Source organism: Megalobrama amblycephala, linkage group LG18 (genome assembly GCF_018812025.1).
Source record: "Megalobrama amblycephala isolate DHTTF-2021 linkage group LG18, ASM1881202v1, whole genome shotgun sequence".
Lineage (NCBI taxonomy): Eukaryota > Metazoa > Chordata > Actinopteri > Cypriniformes > Xenocyprididae > Megalobrama > Megalobrama amblycephala.
In genome coordinates this window covers 6104809-6119928 of record NC_063061.1, presented here as the reverse complement: position 1 = coordinate 6119928, position 15120 = coordinate 6104809, and the positions used below count along the sequence as shown (strand labels likewise).

At 37.4% G+C, this 15120-nt stretch overlaps 1 protein-coding gene across 2 annotated transcripts in view; it reads left to right on the top strand.

The window, feature by feature from the left end:
- The first annotated feature begins 3404 nt into the window (after positions 1-3404).
- gabra3 (gamma-aminobutyric acid type A receptor subunit alpha3) overlaps positions 3405-15120 on the top strand; it is a 268591-nt gene continuing 256875 nt past the window's right edge. Inside the window, exon 1 of one of the 2 annotated variants that reach the window (XM_048165836.1) lies at positions 3405-3732. The gene's annotated coding sequence lies outside the window, so the exon portion shown is untranslated. The remainder of the gene's footprint in view (positions 3733-15120) is intronic. The other variant, XM_048165837.1, reaches the window with a different exon arrangement.

Here is a 15120-nt window from a genome sequence, read left to right as displayed (position 1 = left end):
CAGTGCTAGCAGACTGAAGGCCCACGTTAGAGCCGATGGAGGGAGGAGTCATGGTGGAGCCTTGGTGGAGAGGCCAGGAGGGACCAGAGGGACAACTGACAGAGGCGGAGGTGGAGGTGGACACACAGGCGGAGCCAGAGTGCTGAAGAGATCGGACAACAAAGAGGGTCCTGTAGACCCAGGCAGAGTCGTGGTGACAAGCAGCCGAGGTGGAGCCAGGGTGGCAGAGGATTGAAGTGGAGCAGGAGGGGAGGAAGGAGGAGCCCAATGGAGGTGAAGGGGTGGAGGGCTGAGGCTCAGACGAATGCCCGGAAGTCCATGGCGAAGGCAGAGAGATGACTGACCAATGCAGAGCCGGAGGGATGAGGAAGTCCAGTGAAGCCGTAATGATGATAGTCCCAGGTGGAGCCAATGGAGGGAGGAGCCAAGGTAGAGCCAAATGTTTGATGGGTCGAGGTGGAGGGATGGGCTAGGAGGTTCGAGGTGGAGCCAGAGAGTCAACACACCAGAGCGTAGCTGGCAAACAGGAAGGCCAAGGCAGGTCCGAGTTGCTGAGAGGAGCCAATGAAGGAGGAGTCAAAGGGCTGAAGGGAGCCAGCGGAGATAGGGCCAAAGAACTAGATAGCATTGGTTACGAGACAATCATTTTTTCTAATTAGATAGCATTGGTATACGAGGGTTATGAGACGGTTATGACAGGCAAGAGTTAAAAAAAAAGACTCCTTGGCTGACACGGGACAGGCAGAGGAGGTGGGAGGCAGGGTGGGAGCATCAACAATGACATAGACTTGGTGCTGGGCGACGAAACAGACATGGTGCTAATCCATTCCTCAATGTTTACAATGGGGCGTGAGTTCTGCACACTCACATCTGCCTTGGTATTTTCAGCTTGGCTCCACTCCATTCCCTCGTACTCAAAGAGCACGTCCACTGAAATATAGTCAGACTCCTCTTCAGGCTCGGGCTTTGGGATGAACTTGTTAGAGATTGTGGCCGGTTCACACACCTGGTTGGATGTAGCTCCTTTAGGCTCTGGGTCTGCGATGGGCTCAGGCTTCACCTCCTAGCTAGGCTTCAGCTTTTTATCCGTGGCGGGCTCACATTGTGAGTCTGTGGTGGGCTTTGTCGGCGTGGTTGATGGTGTGACGTGTGCTCCGGTTTTTGATCCTCCTTACTTTCTCCGTTGGTGAAGAAGCATTCATACATAAGTAATATCCACTCAACGTAATCATGGAATGTTCCTCGATGCAGAGGCTGATGTTGTTAGTGCACAAAGGTGACCAGATCCAGAAACCTTTGCGTGTGCACCTCGGGGGACTGATCCCCCTGGGAGAGGATCTGCACTGCTGCAAGATCCATGTGTTCTTCCAGTCAGATTTTCTGTCAGCAAATGGTTGAACTAAAGATGAAAATAAAAGTCTGGATCTATTTGCAAGCAGTTCTTTTAATCAAAATCAAAATCACATTAAGGATATCAGGGAACAAAAACACAGGAAACAGAACAATACCTATTACGAGTGAGTGAATTCAGACACTGAATGCAGTGGAAGGGCTGCTGCTTTTGCATAGTTTGTGCTTGTTGTTTAATAATCATTTGAAACTTGCAACTGGCAGCTCCAGTAGTAATGAAAAGATTTCTCTTGAAGTCTGTCATGGAAACTAGCATGTATAAACTTTAATTAAACAATTTAATAATCAATTACAGTAAAAAGCAATTTATACATGTTAATTCATTTGGAGCGACCGTCACAGTGCATTATGGGTATTTTCTAGCCAATGAATGTAAATTGTTTGCGCATCACTATTGCAGTGCATCATGGGATTAAATAAGTGCACTTGACAATGTCCACTATGGTTTCGGACAACACTACAAATGGCTCTCAACTCATATAGTCCCCTATTTAAGGGTATAGTGGGTGATTTCAGATGCAGCCAGGGCTATAAATACACATATAAAAATTAACTAGAGACAGGTGAGACACATGAGGGCAAATCAAACACTATGGCAACCAATGGCAGAGACAAAGGAAACTGAACACGTAACAGTGCAAAACTAACAGGCTAACAACTCAAAGTCCAACAAAAACACAAGCAAAACATGCCAGTTAGAAAGAATTATTTCTGTCCAGTACATTTTTATATTTTACCAATCATTGGCAGGTGTGACAAACTTTGAACCCTTCTGGTATCTATTTGAAATAAACTAGGCTAATGACTAGATCTATTAAGTACACCCAAGAGCTCCCGGTGTTGCAAGACCACAATAGTGAGATCCATAAACTAGCTGCACAGTTTTGTTCATATACACTCACTGGGCTAGTAATCTGTGTAAAAACGGGTATAAATAGTAAATCACAAAATGCTGCTGCACTTGCTTAAAGGATTAGTTCACCCAGAAATGAAATTTCTGTCATTAAGTACTCATCCTCATGTCGTTCCACACCCATAAGATCTTCGTTCATCTTTGGAACACAAATTAAGATATTTTTGATGAAATCCTAGGGTATTTGATAAACACATAGGCAGCAACGACATTGCACCTTTTGACGTCCAGAAAGGTAGTTGAATTTGGCCAATAATGAGCCAGCATTCTGACGTAAACAAGGAAGCCTACACTGAGATCACTACGTATGACAACTGATCAAATTGTTGAGTAAAGTCGCTATTTTTGTTTTGTTTTTGCGCACAAAAAGTGTTCTCGTCACTTCATAACATTAAGGTTGAACCACTGCAGTCACGTTGACTATTTTAACCATGTTTTTAACTACTTTCTGGATGTCAAAAGGTGCAATATCTTAATTTGTGTTCCGAAGATGAACGAAGGTCTTATGGGTACTTGTACTTAATGACAGAAATTTCATTTTTGGGTGAACTAACTTTTTTTTTTTTTTGTGGCTTTAGCTCTTCTTTATCAGCTTCAAGGCCATCTCCATGGTATTATACTATTTTGCATACAGTATATTTCTTACATACAATATTTGTGTAAAATGTCTCAAATATTTGTAATGATTAAATATTTGTGTAAAGCCTTTTACTTTTAGGAGACAAACCAGAAATACTGATGACTCATCTTGCAATTATAGGGATGAAAAAAATTGTCCAATACACCTATAACATAAATGCACAAGACCATGCAACCTGTAATAGGGTTTGTTTTCTTAAGTATACAAAGCTCTGAGGAAATTTAACTCATTAATCACTGTAGATATCACTACACTTTGAACAAGTCACTTTTGTTGCTCTTTATTTATTTATTTTTTTGACAAATAAATTAACCTACATGACATTTTACATACATACATACATAAATAATCAATCCGTTTGGGTGAGGATTGTAAAATAGTAAACATCATTTGGGCTGAACTATTACTTTAATTGGCGACGCTCTGCCAAAGGGTCACCGTAGCCTTCATCTAACTGCTTCGAAACGATCCACAGCGATATACAGTATTTAAACCCTCCTCCGAGCGGGAAATTTGTCGCCATCCAGCACCAATCTGATCGTGAGAGAAGGAGGGGGCGGGAAGGTTCGTTTGAGGAGGGCAGGCTTACCAACGTTACCAGCGCTCCCCCACTACCCTTTTTTCAGCATCTGAGGCAAATACTTCAAAATTCACCCATTGGACATGAAAGAATTTGCTGGAAAATAAGTGGAAAGACAGAGGTGGAAATCAACTGCCAGAGCTCAGAAAGTGTCTGAAGTCCGTCGGAGGAAAAAAGGATTTATCTCTGGTGAGGTGCATTTCATATTCTAAAGAGTGAATGGTGCGTAAAACGCGTGTCATATAGATTTGAAGACGGTAAAACGTCTTAAAGACACGTCTTTGTAAAATCCTGCAGTGTTTTATTCACGAGCAAGTGTTTTTGAGAGGAACACGTCATTTGTTTGAAGGTTTAACAGGTCTCCTCTCGCCACAGCAGACTACAGATACACTGAGGTGAACCTGACCAGGAGCGAGAGCTTATCTCGGGCAAGACTGACGTCTGTTACTTTCACTCAAATATAAGATGCATTTTTTAAAAAAGATTAATTTTAGTCACTCTATCGAACGGCATTTTATTCATACTGTTACTAATGATGCAACATAAAGCTTTTGTTTTAGGTAAAAGTGAACGTGCAACTCTGAGTTGTGCGTTTATAATGGACATTTGTCTAATAGGAAATGTGGAAGAAAATGGATTACTCTTGTAACAACGTATAACCTTGAATGAAAACTTGTAATACATTTCATGAAATAATTACCATACGAAATTCCAGTGTGTTATCGGGGTAGAAATGTGATATTGTCGTCGTATTCGAAACTTAAATATTGATATGACTATGACTATATGACTTAAAAATAAATAAATAAAAAATAGTGTTGGAAATTCGATCGGTCAGATCCCAGTTTGTTAGAGATAACACTTGGGTTGCGCGTGCGTATTCTGTAGTTTGTTCTGTCTGCTGGTTTTCATATCGTGACAAATCGTTTCAGTCAATATATAGCCTATTATGGTTCTTATGGAGTTACTTTATGCGCTCAACAGTAAAGCGCTTATTCAAACGGTTCCTAATGCAAGTGAGGAATGGGTGGGAGACGTTTGAATATTTATTTAATGAGAGAGAGAGAGAGAGAGAGAGAGAGAGAGAGAGAGAGAGAGAGAGAGAGAAGGGGCTTTAGTGCGCAAACATGAAGCGCCTTGGGTATGTATGAATACACTTTATCATGTACTGTTGGTCCTGCAGTTACACGTTGCTTATCAATATTGTTGCAGTTTACATTATAATGTTAAAGGAATATTTACCCCTATATACAATTATGTCATTATTTAATCATCATCATGTTGTTCCCAACTAGCCATCCATCCAACCAAGCCTACATAGGACAAGTGGTTTGGAAAATGGATGAATGGATTTCGTTTCCACGATTTTTTATTTTTTTTTCTGCTGTGAACTGTGCAGCATATTCCAAGTATCCTGATGCCATATCATAGGTTTGTGTGAGGAACAGACTGATTTTTTTCTTTTATTCTTTCTGTTTGCTGTAGCTTTTAAATCTCATTAATGTTTGCGATTTAATTGAGTTTCATTGTGAATTGTCATTAGACATGAGATCCAATGATGTTTGACATACTATCACCCTTGTATAATGTGACTTAAGCGCCATGTTTGACAAAAGTGAGATTTAATTATTTTTGGATTTAGCTTTAATTTAATAGGAACGTGTAAAAGTTACAGAGATTTGAAAAATTCAGACTTATGTGTCCCACAGCATGCCATTCCAGTGCATGTGCACTACATTAATGAGAGTTTGGTGGAAGAGAAGACAGTTTTAGCAGTGATCTATAGACTACTTCAGTGGTATTCAAAGGTCATTGTTAGAGCTCAACAGGCCTTTTTTAATCATTTTCATTTTCAATCCTGTGTCTCATGGAAGCACCTCTGCTATTAATGTGTGCTCTCATTTAGACAAACTTCATTATTGATCCTTACACTTGGCCAAATAAATGTGTCTCCATAAAATGAATATAAATCCAGTCTTCAATTCCAGCACTAAATGCAAATTCAACAGAGTTCATGTCACTGAAAGCAACAGATAAGTGTTGCATTTCATTTATCATCAGCTGATTTCCAGATCAAAGACTGTAATAGAAGAGAGAGAATTTAGTGTCCACCACTGTTAATGAAAATGTTAAGTTGAGCTTCAGGATGTAATGCAGAACAACACTGAGTTTCATTTGCAGCAGTTTGTACATCTGCTTGCTGAAGAGAGATGCTTATCTCTGGCGGTCCATATCAGTGGAGATGCTTGTTGCAGTGTTGTGATATCAGACTACTGGGAACCGGTATAATGTGTTCTCACACCTTTATTTTTTTCCCTTTTAGTCTGCTGTGGCTAATTTGTATTTACGCTTGTCCAGTTGCATCTGGAATGTGTTTCAAATCACCTCATGAAGTGGTTTGCATGATCAGAATGCAATCCGTATTGAAAGCGTTTCAGATCCAATTTAAACCTAGTCTTTTCTCGATCGCATGCGGTGACTAAGTGTAAATACACTGTAAAAAAAGAATTGTTGGTTTAACTTAAAGTAAGTTACCAGCGTGCCTTAATTTTGAGTTCATTGAAATTTAAAAATTTGAGTTAATACAATGAAGGCGATTGGTTTAATCAACAGAAACTTAAAATATTATATTATCAGAACCACATTAATTATTGAAGTTGATTTGACAAAAAAAAAAAAATGTGATAAATCATGAAAATATTTTTTTTTTTACAGTGTAGTCGCTAGGACATGATATGAGTGGTCATTGCTAATAGGACCTTAAGAATCAATACAATATTGTTAGAAAAAGTAGAGTGATTATTTTTTAGATATATAATTGTATCGGCACAGTCCTATGCGGAATGGTATCAGGGCGAATAAATCCTAACATAATTTTATTTTTGAGTGAACTATGCGATTAGAAATACAGAAACTAGTTTTTAACCTTTATTTTAGACAAGTAGTCCACAGTAAAGGTTGTTTAATACAGCTCAACAATAAGAGAAATTAACTCATATAGCATAGCTGTTTGTGTCCATATCCTTGGGAGAGAAGGCACATAGAAATGCAGCTGTGAAATGGCCTGGAACAGATTGAAAACCCTGTTAAAGATGTGGAGACCATAGCCCAGATCTCTTGGCAAGGTCATGATAATGAGGGCTGTGGCAGATAAGAAACATGGCAGGTTAAGTGCTGAAAGCTGAAGGCCTGTGAGCTCCAGAAGACTCCTCCCTCAAGGGAGCCATTTTCAGCTAGCTTGTGAGCTTGGCTCAGGCCAAAGTTAAAATTATAGCTCCAAATGCCATGCTTAAAGCAAGAAAATAAACCCGCTTTCAGCACTTCTGCAAAACTGAAGTGAGCAACAGTTTATGCCTGCTCTCTCTCTCTCTCTCTCTCTCTCTAAGGCTTTGGTTCTGCTAACTTCAAGGAGGGATTCATGCTGTGCATTAGCATTTCACTTTACAGGAATGGTGCCAAAGTGATTAAAGTTACTGGGCGGAATTATTAGTTTGTGCTGTTGTTTGTCACAACCATCCATTATTCCTAACTTTTTAAACTTGCTTCTGTCCTCAAGATATCAAAACTGCTTATCCTTTTTCAGGCAACTGAAATTAACATATTAAAATTGAATTCATTTTGATGTATTTATTTATTCATGGGGTGGAGAGAGGCAATGTTATTCCAGAATTTTAGACCCTCTTCAACTCTCTGACATTTGACCACCTGTTTTAATCTAAATGAGCTATGACTCATCGACCGTGGAGTTGCAGGTTTTTGCATTAACCTTGCCCTACCCTTTACACCTTGTTTACAATATCACATAGGCAGAGCGAGGCATATAACAAGATGACTTCGTAACTGTGACTGTCTCTAAACAGACTTTTCACTGTTACTTCAACCTCTCAAGTGCTTGGAGCTCAGAGCCTCTTTTTCAGTGGGCGGCTATGCTGGAAAGAAGTGAAAAATCCAGATTTACACGTCAAACTGGGATGGCTGAAGAAAAGCACTGCTTTTTTTCTAACATAGAAAATGTGTCTGAGCTCTCCAAATCCGTAGTATTTGGTATTCCTAGATGACTCAGCAGTTTTGATGCCTCTGAAGTAGGATTATTTGACAATCCCCACTGAAATTTGCATGTGGTCAGCATGCAGGAGGAAAACACAATGGAGAGTTTGCCAGCTAGACAGCCACATTTATGTATCTGGTTGTCTCAGGTCAGACATGGCCACGATGTGTCTGACTGAAATACTGGCTTCGGCCAGAATGGCTTCAGTGTCCTTTATGAGGTCATATGATTTTTTATTTTTTGTTTTTATAATTTTATTTGGCAGACTTCCCCATAGGGTTGTCAATACAACTGAACATTTTGAGAGAACATCACATAAGCTGACTTCATAAATTGATGTTGATTTTTTTCTAAAATGTTTTTGTTTGAACTCACCATTATGGTGATTAGTATTCCCTTCGGTTGGGCATTTGGAGCTTCATTTATATTATTGTAATTCTCTTCCTATTGATGCAGTAATGCAACAAGAAATCACAGTTATTTGGTTTCAAAGGAAGGGAAGTAATAAATATTATACATATATACACACACACACATATATATATATATATATATATATATATATATATATATATATATATATATAAATGAGCAATATCACACGAGTAGCCATGTGATATTGGCCATATCACATGGCTACAAGTGTGATATTGCGTTAATACAACAGTTCGACGACACAAGTGTGTAAATAAATAAGAAATAACAACAGAGTGTCTTTAAACCCCTCTTGTGTGCAGCACTACTTCCTTCTGCCACAGATTCAAATCCTAAGTTGACAGTTTGACCAAGCTTCAGTTACTAATTCTAAAACGTCCCTTTAGAAGTAGTAACGAAGGAACGCTAAGTCGCTTCATTGAAAAGCATTGTATTTTGTACAGTATTATAGAGAGAAAGAGAGAGAGATCTTGAGTGAGCATTACCTGTGTCTGATAATTCATTCTTCTGGTTGATGTCCATAATATTATATCCATTATAAAAGTCAGTTTGAATGTCTGCTGAGGAACTCGATCTCTGTATTTGCTAAGGGAATTTTCCATTACATACAGCGCTAAAATAACTTTCAATTTAAAAGTCTCTTGCGACTGACACATTGAATGAGTCTCATTCACTCGTAAAGTTTTGCCGCCATCTAATAGTGTATTAATGTAACTTTCACTCAGTCTATATTACGCATTAATGGACCCTTTGTCTATGACAAATACAATATATATATATATATATATATATATATATATATATATAGGCAGAAACCGGCTTATACCTCTATATTTCCTCTTATTTATTTTAAAAAAAAAACAATGCTTTTGGTCACCCTTTACGCCTGTATGTGGGTTTTACAAATATTTAACGAATGAAAAGGATTTTTTTAAAGAGCTTGTGATAAAACCTTGTAACTCCATTGGATCCTCAAACTGTCAGTCAAACAAACCTCATAAATCCTCCTCTATGAAGTGCCGTACGCGGTTTGGAGATCTCTGCTTTGCAATGTAAAGGTAAATGAAGAGCTGATGTTTGAAAAAAAATAAAATAAAATGTAAAGCGTTTTCTTTGCTCAAGAAACACAATATCTATAAAAGCTAAAGTTTTAAGTATTTGAAGAGCGGAGAAGAGTCTTCGTCTGATATTTCCCGTCTAGTTGTAGCCAATATGCTATGCTATCTGGAGGAAGTTAAATATAGCCATAATATTACATCATTGAATTTAACATAGCACAATTCGACTTGCTCTGGAACAAATAATTAGATTAATAAGACCAAAGATTGCCTGTTTTATGTACCAAAAATGAATTGCGTTTCATGTTTAACCACTATAAGAGCCAGCGGCAAATCCCTGAAGCACTGGCCGAGATGAAGCTGTTCTCGGCACGTACACGACCCCTGAACGGTCGTTGACGGCCTGGAGCTTGCATCTCCGAAAATGTCTAAACAAATTGTAAAATAGGCGGTATGATTAAATAATAGTCACATAATTCACATAATTCAGGTCTAAACAACTACATTCTCACCTAAAAAAACTCTTAAAACTACAGTTTGTGGTACAACAAACCATGTAACAAGTGTAGTACTTGTAAAAATTACAATGAATTTGCTCGGCCACCATGACGGTCACTTCAAGCAGAGTGATGCTAACGGTGAAAATGTAAGAGTGCTGTTATCACTAGAATATCGCACGGCTATTAGCCAATCAGATTCGAGATCCAGAAAGAACTGTTGTATAATCACATATATATATATATATATATATATATATATATATATATATATATATATATATATATATCCCTTTCGCACGTAAGTTTAAAATATTCTGTCTGACCCCCCAGCGTGAGTTTTTTAAGGCGACCGTTATTTAGAACGTATCACTTTATGGTTTCCATGGTGACGCGTCATCGCTTGTTACGTGACACACCGCAGCACTGTATGAATGATGATCTGCTTTCATTTGATTTTTCCTTTTTTATTCAAAATATTCACAAATTTGTTACCTATAGCATGAAATATCTAATATTCCGATTGCCAAATATGTGCAAGTGGATGTGTTTTGCTGTTTAAACACCTTTATAACGATCGCGTTAGTTGAGCCATATGCGCGATGGGCGCCGCCATGTTAGTTTGTGCCGCACAGAGAATCGGATCTGTTGGATTTACAACCCATGAATTTATCCACTTCTCCCGAAATACATGAAAGTAAGTGTGCCGGTGAACTGGGGAAGAATAGAGTAAGCTTTTAAGTTACTTTCACAATGTGTATCTGATATGAATTAAACGTGTTGTCAAGTTATAATGGAAAGGGTTGTTATTTCCGCTTCTATAGACATCACTGTGTATTTTACAAACTCTAAATATATTGTTTTGTTAGTACTCATGTGTATTTAAATGTCTGAAACCTGATATGAAAATTATTTGGTTGAAAACACTGCATATATGTACTATATGAAAAGCGCTGCGCGCATCCGTCTCTGGTTTAGCGCCATTTAAAGCGCGCACACACATTTGAATTTGGCAGTTGATCACGTAATGCGCTGAACGTTCTAATCACACCGGTGTGATCGTACGCGTTAAAGGGTTAAATATATATGTGTGTGTATATATATATATATATATATATATATATATATATATATATGAAGCGGTCTACACTGGATGCATCAAAGCAAACTTTCCAAATCCATTAGTTCTGCTGCTGGAAACTTTGCAACTGCGTGGATTACCTCAGGTATACAGGGCATCTATTTACTGCTGCACAGCATCCAGTATAGTTCAATGATAGTAATAGTTTTTTGCTTTTTGGCGTGTTGCGATGTGCTGCTTGCATCTTGTCTTTATTTATTTCCTTGTTTGGAAAGTAGTGGATTTTTTTTTAGTTTTGCTGCTGAAATGGAAGCACTCCCTCAAAACGAGGATGATTGCTGCTTGTTCAATATCATATTTAAATTAACATTAACTTAATTTTATTGTGTATAATCTACTTACTGGGGTAAAGGGATTTCTAGTTCCCAGAATGCTTTGCATGGGATTTAATTGGAAGAGAAAATGTTGAATTTGTTTATCTTCATGTGTTTTTAAGCAAGATAAATAAGTAGAAGTCTTGTTATTGTTTAATGTTCTATTAGGGATTTAGAAATTTTTTTGTCATGTTGGAAGTTTTTTACCATCGTGGTGACGAGTGGAGCCTGACGTTAGGCTGATGACAGGTTAGCGCAGTGCATCATATGAAATGCTTTACTCAATGAGCAACTGTTAATAGCAGTATTGTGGTTCGTTTCCACTGCATACTGCTTATTACTTGGGGTGTGACGAGACAGGTATCTCACGAGACGAGACAAGATTTTTACACACTATTTTTAAGAAATCCTCAAAAGAAATACATGACTAGAAAAAATATTCTGCAGGTGTATTTGAAATGTTTTAACTAATCATCTTGTAATGAATGTCATTTCAGTTCTACTTTCTGAGTATGAATTATCATATGCAGTAAAAGACAACAATACTCACTGTAAAAGGTTTATCCACTAACTCAACTGACTGACTTCTCTTCTGTATGATTTCAGTCTCTTCAGACTTCACTGTATATGATTTATGAGCTTCTACAACTTTTGACCTCCTAACTGAACTCCTTTCCACAAACTAATCATAGAAATAAAAACAGTATAAATAAAAATGGTAAAACTTTACAATAAGGTCTCATTTATTAACATTAATTAACCAACATCAACTAAAAATGAGCAATATATGTGCTACAGTATTTATTCATCTTTGTTTATGTTAGTTAATAAAAATAGTCATTCATTGTTAGTTCATGATAGTTCACAATGCATTAACTAATGTTAACAAATGAAACCTTATTGTTTGTGCTTAATAAGATTAAGAGAAAACCATTTTTATGGTAACGCTTTACAATAAGTGCAGCCATAATCGCACTCTCAATATTCAAAATGCAAATAAGACCAATTTTTTCTTTGATACAGAGCTGAGAGATGGTTACAACTACACTGCCCAGCCTAAATAGCTTTCATATTGAGAGATATTTGTATGCATCAGGGAGCCGCTTTCAAAATGCGGGGTATTGAAATCGTGTTTGAATGCGCACTCGCGTTTACTTTCACTTTCAGCGATCGTGCATAACTCTGTAAATACGGAGCGGCGGCGACCGTTATCCAACTGAATTTAATGTTTTTTATTTAAATACAAAGCAAAAGGACAGTGGAGGTGTAATGTAAAGGTAGCGGTGGCATATTCTTTCCTAATCATCCTAACACTCTGTCATGGCAACATCACGAGACTACTTTTCGCCTCGACGAGAAATCTCGTCACATTTTAGTCTCACGAGATCTCGTCACACCCCTACTTATTACACATAGTGAAATAGAACTAATGCATGTCAAATTAAAGTTATTTTAAATGTATTGGTGCTTACTTATGTTTCTGCTACACAAAATATTTGAGTTGTTTTTATGAAGAAAATTTAGTTGAAATTACTTAAGGGTGCATGTTGAAGACATGTAGAGGCTATTTGGTCAAACACAAATTAGATGAATTCAACATACTTAGAAGTCTAATGCAAATAGTTGCCTCAGTTGTTTTGAGTAAAATATAAACATAATGCTTTTCCTTTTTAAAACTGAGACCAATCATAGCCTAACTATTAGCATACAGTAAAATAGATTGGCTTACTTTAATGTGGTTGTGTTAGAGATGTCATCCTGAGTTTAAATCACTGTCGCTTGAGCCACATAACCAGAAAGAACAGTAGAGTTGGGGGTTAATCAGTTCTGACAGGAGGTAAACTTGGTGAGCCTTTTTAATGGCAAGAAGACTTTACCGGGGTCAGTGAAGAGCTTGTCACTCACTAGTACAAGCAGTGAGTGGACAGAGATGTGAAAGGTGGAAGAGATGAGAGTTAGCCAAGAGCACTCATGACTCAATGATTCAGTTCATGCACCTAAGCTGTATGTAAGATCACTGATTTGGTTTAGCAAATGAAAATCTTATTTGCACCTATTTAATACATTTATAACATTTAGAAATGTGTCTAGTAGGATAACTTCACTTTACATGATATGATATTTTAGGGATGCACCAATGCATCGGCCACCGATAAATTTATCAATTTACAACCATCGGCATATCGGCTGTAGCAGGAAAAAGGCCGATATAACAAACTGATGGCTTATAAATTAACTGTGTGAAGGCGCTGAGCTTGATAATGACTGTTGCGTAATCCTAGCACTGCTGTCTGCGCTTTAAAGTTAATCAAATAACAAAAGATCGCACACTATTCTTGACTAAATAACTTTTGTAACTTTCATAAGTGTAGCGGACCTCATCCGAATGATGACCAACTCTTTACTGATGTTTTATAAAGTTTATTGTGTCCGTTTTCACTCCAAACAAATCAACACAAAAGCTAAACATACAGAGCACAAGAAGTGCGCATTAAACTCTCTCTCTCTCTCTCTCTCTCTCTCTCTTTCCACTGCATTATCATCAACATACAGCGAATTACTCAAAACACTTATTACAAATAACAGTTAACAAATACATACAGAACTTATGCCTTTTCAGGGGATGCTTAATAAATGGACAAACTTTGAATCTGTAAAATAACTCTAACTGCGTAACTGCGTGCTCTCCTTGTCAGTCCGTAGACGAGAACACCCATCAAAATAAGAGTCCCACCTTAGTGCAAATCTCATACATATTTAAACTTACAAAAAATATTAAAATGTATACATAAACAAATTAGAAGATTAATCACAATAAAGTCTGTTACAATAAAGAAGGATTAATATGTATTTAATTTATACAGTGAAGAATATGCAGTGCTATTTTACATTTGTTTACTTTATTTCTGTACCTGAAAACTATTAAACCTACCTAAAAAGCACTGTTTATTTCATATGTATCTTTGTTCTGTTGTCTTTATGTAGGCCTGCTGAATGTTAAATGGATCTAATCCATGTTCATTAAAAAATATTTGATTATGCAGCAATAAACCTGCTAGAGTATATATATATATATATATATATATATATATATATATATATATATGTTACACAAGAAAACAAACTCAAAATTAAGGCAAATTTATCAGTCCAGTTAGTTTAGATACTTTAATTTTCAGTACAAATAAAATATGGTAATTTGTTCCCTGCCAGTACATAGAATTTACACTTCAGTGACCAACACTTCTCATCTTCTAAAGGTAGTAGTCACACATTTTAGCTTGTAGATAATGTTAATTTTTAGTAGCTTCAAGGGACTGTTTTGACTTCATTTGATTCTTGGCCAAAACTGCCTTGAATAAATATTGATAAACTTTTTGATAAGACCAGTTTGAAGGGGACATGCTCTCATTAAGCAAGCCCTTTTTTTCTTTATTCAATTTTTTATTGACAGCTGAACTTGGAAGTTGAAGAGACAAAAGGGAAAACAGGAGACTTGCAAAGTCAAAGATAAGGACAGAATTAATTTTAGGTCAAAAAAATCGAGGTCACAGCCTCACATTCTCCCCACAGCTTAAATGCTTATCATCATCCCAGACTTTTTGGTGGCTGCCTGCTCACAAGCATATAATGACCTGGACTTGTCCATAAAAATTCAACCCACTAACCATAGTGGGCTTCAGGCACAGATTGGGACAATTACTCAGACCTCGGCCGTTTCTCTACCTTTCACTCGTCTGGTCCTGTGGCTGCACCAACCTCGTTAACTACATGTTGACTGCACCACACTAATTTTCTCCTGCCTGCTGGAACCCAGTCAACATTTTACTTTCCATTTCTTCCCTATTAATCATTTCCAGACTCATTATTTCATGTAGAGCCAGTTGGGATTGGAGGTGAGCCAGATTGAGAACGATAATGGTCTTATGATTTCAACTTGCATAAATCAGCATGAGGGATAGAGTTTTAGATTGCATTAGCTATTGATCAAACCTCAGGCATCGAATGCGGTCGATCAATGGAAGGGCAGCAGGTTATCAAATTGAGGCATCTGAAAATGACATGATGTCACTAAACTTTTTGC